General features: G+C 42.5%; 1 long non-coding RNA gene across 1 annotated transcript; it reads left to right on the top strand.

The window, feature by feature from the left end:
- Window positions 1-591: 591 nt before the first annotated feature.
- Window positions 592-4022, top strand: LOC108583417. The gene is made up of 2 exons (XR_001898069.3): window positions 592-2538; window positions 3805-4022. It is a non-coding gene; the product is annotated as an uncharacterized LOC108583417 (long non-coding RNA).
- The last annotated feature ends 3520 nt before the right edge of the window (window positions 4023-7542 follow it).

Below are 7542 nucleotides of genomic sequence, written 5' to 3'. Positions count from 1 at the left end.
CTGGGATACTTCCAGCTTCCTGGTGTTGGAGATGAGGACTAAGCTCTGGTTTGTTTGTTTGTTTTTTGTTTTTGTTTTGTTTTGTTTTGAGATGGAGTCTCACTCTGTCACCCAGGTTGGAGAGCAGTGGCGCAATCTCGGCTCACTGCAAGCTCCGCCTCCCAGGTTCACACCATTCTCCCGCCTCAGCCTCCCGAGTAGCTGGGACTACAGGTGCCCGCCACCACGCCCGGCTAATTGTTTGTATTTTTAGTAGAGACGGGGTTTCACTATGTTAGCCAGGATGGTCTCAATCTCCTGACCTCGTGATCCACCCGCCTTGGCCTCCCAAAGAGCTGGGATTACAAGCGTGAGCCACAGTGCCCGGCCTGTTTTTTTTTATCTTGTCCAAATTCCTATCTAAGGGGTCTGGGGAGTCATGCCATACAAACCATAAATTCTCATCAGATGGGTTTTATTTAATCCTCTGTATCGTGACTTACTTTCCAACCTGACTCTGGCATAACATTACGAGACAAGGAGGAAAATCAAAATATTTTACCCCCAAACATGTTTCTTTGCCATATCTTGAAACAGCCCTGCAAAGCTGTCCTTTGTAGGGGAAAATTTGCCTCTGTAAAGAATCTCTATTAATATAGCTAGATCTTTTTCTTCCAGGCCCTCTCAATTCTGAAGAGATTAACTGAGAGTTTAGCACCTCTTAAAGATCTGAACAGGAAACATTTGTCATCTGTTGTCTCTAAGGGCAGCCACAAGGAGACTTCAAAAGAACCTTGTCTCCACAATCTTTTGTCTTCACTTGAACATTCCCTTTCCATCAATCCCAGGTAAATGTTTAAATTTACCTATAGCCTGGAGGCCCCCAGGGCCTGAGTTGTGTCGCCTTTCTGAACCAAACCAATGTATTTCTTAAACGTATTTGATTGATGTCTCATGCCTCCCTAAAATGTATAAAACCAAACTGTACCCCAACCATCTTGGGCACATGTTCTAAGGACTCCTGAGGGTTGTATCACAGGCCATGGTCACTCATATTTGGCTCAGAAGAAATCTCTTCCAATATTTTACAGAGTTTGACTCTTTTTGTCGACAGAGACATAACCCTGAACCCCACCTTAACAACATCAGTTAGCAAATACCAAATTACATGTATCCAACATAGAAAATACAGGGGAGAGAGAATTCCTACTCTAATTCTACCCCAATCAGTAGAGGAGACCTTAATGTCTTCTGAAACAATGCCCCTCTGTAGCTCTTACCATATCAATGGGATCTGAAGACTCTAGGACAGGGATTGGTAAACCTAACAGGGGTTAGCCTTCAGGCCAGATCTGGCCCCCTGCTTGTTTTTATAAAGTTTTGTTGGAACACAGTCATGGCTATTCATTTACATATTGTCTATGGCTCCTTTCGTGCTCAGGTGGCAGTATTAAGTAATGGCAACAGAGCCTGTGTGCCCTGTAAAGTGTTTACCATTTGATCCCTTACAGGAAGTGTTTACCAATTTCTGCTGTAGGCTAAATAGGTTTGAGACACCTATTGCCAACATTTGCTCTTGTTTATGTCCCTGGATGAGAGGGTTTTCCCCATGTCTAACCGAGCATCCCTCTACCCCTTGGAACATCCTCAACACAAATAAATCTAGGCTGGAGATCAGGAAATCTGGTTCAGCCTGAATTATCTGTGTTCTGACCTTTCTGCCCACAAATAACACTGTCTGTCCACCTGTAAATCATGGGCTGTGGACCATGGGAATGCCATGAACCATTCTAACACACAATTTCCAGACTTCCTTCTACGTGCCTGGTGTGTCCCAAACAGATGACATCATAGACACCAATGCCATTAATAGTAAGTATTTCCTTTTTTAAAAAAAGTGAACGGCTTGTCAAACATTTTGCTAATGAAGTATAATCTCATTTCATCCTCACAACAAACAGAGTGAGTATTATCATCCCCACTTTACAAATGGAGACCATACCTTGAAGATTACCCAAGCCAAAACTGGGAAAGCAGCCTGACTCTGTCAAACAAAACTTTTGTCTTCACCAGTCTGGTTAGCCCATAAAGTATAATCATGCTCAACAAATATATTAAGCAAGCCAGGCCCAAGTGTTAACATAGATACGTAAAGCACAAGCTCTGTCCTCACAGAGCTCAACTACATAAGAGAGACTGATTGTGAGCAGATAATGATAGAGCAATACCATTAAGTGCTCACATACAGGAAAGCCTCATAGTCTAAGAGCAGAGAGAAAGGGTCTCTAACCCAGCATGGGGCTTCCATGAGTAAAGGGCATCTCAAATCATTCTTGAAGTATACACAGGCAGAGGCCATGATGTTAGTATTAGGTATCAACCGGATTGGACTGAAGGGTGCCTATAGAGCTGGTATTGTTTCTGGGTATGCCTGTGAGGGTGTTGCCAGAGGAGATTGACATTTGAGTCAGCAGACTGGGAGAGGAAGACCCACCCTCAATGTAGGTGGGCTCCATCCGATTGGCTGCCATCATGGCTAGAAAAAAGCAGCAGAGTAAGGTGAGATAAGCTGACTTACTGAGTCTTCAGGCTTCCGTCTTTCTCCCATGCTGGATGCTTCCTCCTGTTCCTCTTGCCCTTGGACATCAGACTCCAGGTTCTTTGGCCTGTGGACTGTTGGACTTACACCAGTGGTTTGCCAGAGGCTCTCAGGCCTTCAGCCACAGACTGAAAGCTGCACTGTCAGCTTCCCTGCTTTTGAGGCTTTTGGACTTGGACTGAGCCACTACTGGCTTCTTTCTTCCCCAGCTTGCAGACAGCCCATCGTAGGACTTCGTCTTGTGATTGCGTGAGCCAGTTCTCCCTAATAAACTCCCTGTCATATGCACATAGATACTATTAGGTCTGTCCCTCTGGAGAACCCTAATACAGAGGGCACAGCCTGAGAAAGGACAGAGTGGCAACGAAGAGTACATATGAGCAAGTCTAGACCCCTCAGATCAAATCAACAAATAAACCACCACCCACCATCCCCATCAGGCATCTCAAACTCATGGACCTTAGGCTGACTCCAACGTACAGACATATTTTGTCTGATCTACCTGGTAGTGACCATGCTATATTTTTTTTACTTGAAATTGTTGCCAAGAGGTCTGCATTTGCAATTTTCTCATAGAAATCTAGATTTTCAGCCTCTCTTTAAAAATCCTAAGACCTGCAATTATTGAGCCCGGGTTTCCCTGGACCGAGCACTGGCTCAGATGAATAATGACTGTGCGCTTTATTTTCCTCATGCCAAAGCATGTCTTGTCCTTTATCACCACACTTGTGCCACACAAGTTTTCTCTTATGTTCAGGCATCCTTATTCACTGACATATGTACGTCACCTCCGAAGGCATTTGAGTATTCAGCCCCTGGTCTACTCCATAAAATCTAAGCTTGTGGGCATGGGGTTTCATTCACTGGTCTCTGTTTATCTTTTCCAGGTTTTTCCCCTACGGCTGCTCTCTCTCTCTCTCTCTCTCTCTCTCTCTCTCTCACACACACACACACACACACACACACACCTACCACAAACTTTCTGAACTCCCCTGAGCTCACCATTTTCTTCCTCACCTCCTTGACTTCACAAATGTTGTTCCATCTGCCTCGAATCTTCCTTCTTGTCCTAGTTCACCTGGAAGACTCCTATTCATCTTTAAAGATCTAGTTAAAATGTGGACTCCTCTCCAACATCTTCCCTGAACCCCACCCATCCTCAACAGACATCTCTCCTCTGGCGTTTCATAGCTGGTAACACCTTATATCTTCCTCCATGACTGCAGGAAGCAAAGAGTAGCAGCCAGGAGCCCCGTGGAGACTGTCAGGGCAGCCAGCTGAGAGGGGACGAGGTCTTTGGCCAGGTTGGAGAGCAGGGAGAAGTGCTCAGATTCTAAGACATTTCGAAGGTAGAGCAAACAGGATTTGCTAATTGATCTTTGTCTTTCTTTGCTGTTTTAAAGAAGAGAATGGACCTTAAAATAATAAACAAGCTCCAACATGCTGAATTCTTTCTGTCCTTGCTCTTTGGAAGCATATTGAAATATTCCCACCCTACCCTCTACTTCCAACCAATGCACTCTCTCCAGGGTTCAGTTTCATGGCTGTTGCCCCTGTGTCCCTGTAATTCTTCCAAATAAATAAAAAGTCCACAAATAAAAAGTCTGTTTTTACATAGAGTGTGTGTATTATACATGTGTGTGTATATATACATACATATATAATTACATTTAAGAATGATTATAAACCTACATGGAAAGATCTCCAATACATATTATTAACTGAGAAAAGGGAAATATATAATAGTATGTGGTCATTTTTATGGGGGAGAAAAAGCTATTAGACATTTATATTATGTTTGTACATGCAGAGATTATCCCTGGAAGAATACAAACAGAACCTCCAGGGAAGGAAACTACATAGATGAGAGTCAGAGGCAAGACAGAGGCTTACTTTCCAGAGCATGTTCTAAGAATCTTGTACCATGCATGTATCTATCACCTATATAGAATAATAAATTTTGCCCAAGCACGGTGGCACACGCCTATAATCCCAGCACTGCGGGAGGTCAAGGCAGGTGGATCATCTGAGGTCAGGAATTCAAGACCAGCCTGGCCAACACGGTGAAACCCTGTCTCTACTAAAAATACAAAATTAGCTGGGCGTGGTGGTGCATGCCTGTAATCCCAGCTATTCAAGAGGCTGAAGCAGGAGAATCACTTGAACGCCAGAGGTGGAGGTTGCAGTGAGTCCAGGTTGCACCACTGTACTCCAGCCTGGGCAATAGGAGTGAAAGTCTGTCTTAAAAAATAATAATAATAATAATAATAAATTTTTATAAAAGAATAACCCCACAGATATTCCAGCCGTGATTTAATGTGTTTGAGATAGTGTTTGTAGATGAACAGTACTCTATGGTAGTAGTTGTAGGAACCATAGAGATTTTTTTACGTTAATTATTTTAAAAATCTTGTATTATGAGTGATTTTGAACACAAACAGAAGTAGGTAGGATAGTATAAGTCAAGGATTGGCAAATTCTTTCTGTAAGGGGCCAGATACTAAATATTTTAGGCTTTGTGGGCCAGATGGTTTCTGTTGCAACAATTCCACTCTATTGTTGTGCGAAAAAACCAGCCAGAGAAAATACACAAACACATAGGCATGGCTGTATTCTGATACAACTTTATTTACGAAAACAGGCAGTGGGCTAGATCTGGCCATTCAGCCGTGGTTTGCTGACCTCTGATATAAATGAGTCTCTACGTACCCAGGCTGTATTCTGATACAACTTTATTTTCAAAAACAGGCAGTGGGCTAGATCTGGCCATTCAGCCACGGTTTGCTGACCTCTGATATAAATGAGTCTCTACGTACCCAGACCCCAGCCCCAACTACCATCAACCCAAGGCCAAGGCTTCCCATCAACCACCCCCCAAATAACCTGGAAGAAAATTTCAGATATCATATCATTTATTTATTTATTTATTTTTAAGACAGAGTCTTACTCTGTCGCCCAGGCTGGAGTGCAGTGGCATGATCTTGGCTCACTGCAACCTCTGCCTCCTCAGTTCAAGCTATTCTTCTGCCTCAACCTCCCAAGTAACTGGTATTACAGGCATGCACTACCACACCTGGCTAATTTCTTGTATTTCTGGTAGAGATGGGGTTTCAACATGTTGGCCAGGCTGGTCTGGAACTCCTGACCTCAAATGATCCATCCATCTCAGCCTCCCAAAGTGCTGGGATTATAGGCGTGGGCCACTGCGCCCAGCCTCATTTTATCTTCAGTGTTTTCAAATAAGGATTCATCTTTCAACATCACATATAAAAAGTCAATAAGAATGCCTTAATATTATCAAAATTCAGCCCCTTTTAAAATTTCTAATTGTCCTATAAATGTAGTACATTATCATTATTAGCAATCGTTTGTTGAGTCAGATACAAGTAAGGTCCGCACAATGCTCTTAAGTCTCTTCTATATATTTTTACGTTGATTCTACTTGTATGTCTTTTAGCTGTAAACTGGCCATTCCTAAAGAGTTTAAGTCCAACACATAATGCAAGATGCTCTATGTTACCTCCGAAGTATTCTGATTTCAATCTGAGCAATTGCCACCAACTGGATAATAATTCCAAAATTATGGAATCGTGACCTCAACAGCAAGTCATCCATTAACAACTGATTGAACAAATCAAATATCCTCATGCGAAGGTATCAATAACTTCTCTTCCATATATTCGAGCCTTCAGCCATTATGAAAGAAAAATTCATTTGCTTTGTGTCAGTCACCTCACTTCCAGGAATTTGTCCAATAAAATATTCAGAGATAAGACCAAGATCGCTGTGATGAAGGATTTTATGGCCGCATTATTTATAAGGGTACAGTATTAAAAACAACCAGAACATCCAACCATAAGGAAATGATAGTGTTAATTACAATGCCGGTTCATTTACCTAGTAAAATATTAGATAATGATTAAAAATCATGTATTTATGAGAACACATGTACACAGGGAGGGGAACAACATACACTAGGGCCTGTTGAGGGAGGGCGGAGGTAGGGGAAAGCATTAAGAAAAAGAGCTTATGCGTGCTGGGCTTAATACCTAGAAGATGGGTTGACAGGTGCAGCAAACCACCGTGGCACACGTTTACCTGGGTAACAAACCTGCACATCCTGCACATGTACCCTGGAACTTAAAAAATAAAATAAAATACATAAAAATAAAAATTATGCTTTTTAATATTCCTATTTTTAAGTCAATGTTCTTGACAAATTTTTTAATGAATAAAACAAAATCTAACACTGCATACAAATATGACCACATAACTACCTGAATGGAAAAGCAGGCCAGGCGCGGTGGCTCACGCCTGTAATACCAGTGCTTTGAGGGGCCGAGGCGGGTGGATCACTTGTAGTCAGGAGTCAAGACCAGCCTGGCCAACAGGCTGTAGCCCAGTGCATAGAGCGGCACCTGACACATTGTAGTCACTCCATAGATATCTTTTTTTTTTTTTTTTAAAGAGACAAGGTCCTGCTCTGTTGTCTCAGCTGGAGTAGCGCGGTGCAATCGTAGCTCTCTGCAGCCTTGAATTCCTGGGCTCGAGTGATTCTCCTGCCTCAGCCACCCAAGTAGCTGGGGTTCCAGGCTCACACCACCACTCCCAGGTAATTTTTTAAATTTTTTTATAGAGATGGAGGTCTCACCTTGTTGCCAAGGCTGGTCTTAAACTCCTGGCCTCAAGCAATCCTTCTGCCTTGGCTTCCGAAAGCACTGGGGTTATAGGCACGAACGACCATGTCCTGCCTTCAATAAGTATCTTTAATAAATTTGAGAATAATATATTAAGTGGGAAAAAAGTTACAATACAATACAAATAATACAGCCGTGCGTGTATATGTGTGTGTGTACATGGAATAGCATGTGTGTGTGTACATAACAAAAGTTGGCCCTGGCTGCCTCCACATGGTAGAATAATGTGTGAATGAGTGGCTTTATTTTCTCTCATTGTTTATCTAT

Source organism: Papio anubis, chromosome 18 (assembly GCF_008728515.1).
Source record: "Papio anubis isolate 15944 chromosome 18, Panubis1.0, whole genome shotgun sequence".
Classification (NCBI taxonomy): Eukaryota; Metazoa; Chordata; class Mammalia; order Primates; family Cercopithecidae; genus Papio; species Papio anubis.
This window is presented reverse-complemented; position numbering and strand designations above follow the sequence as displayed.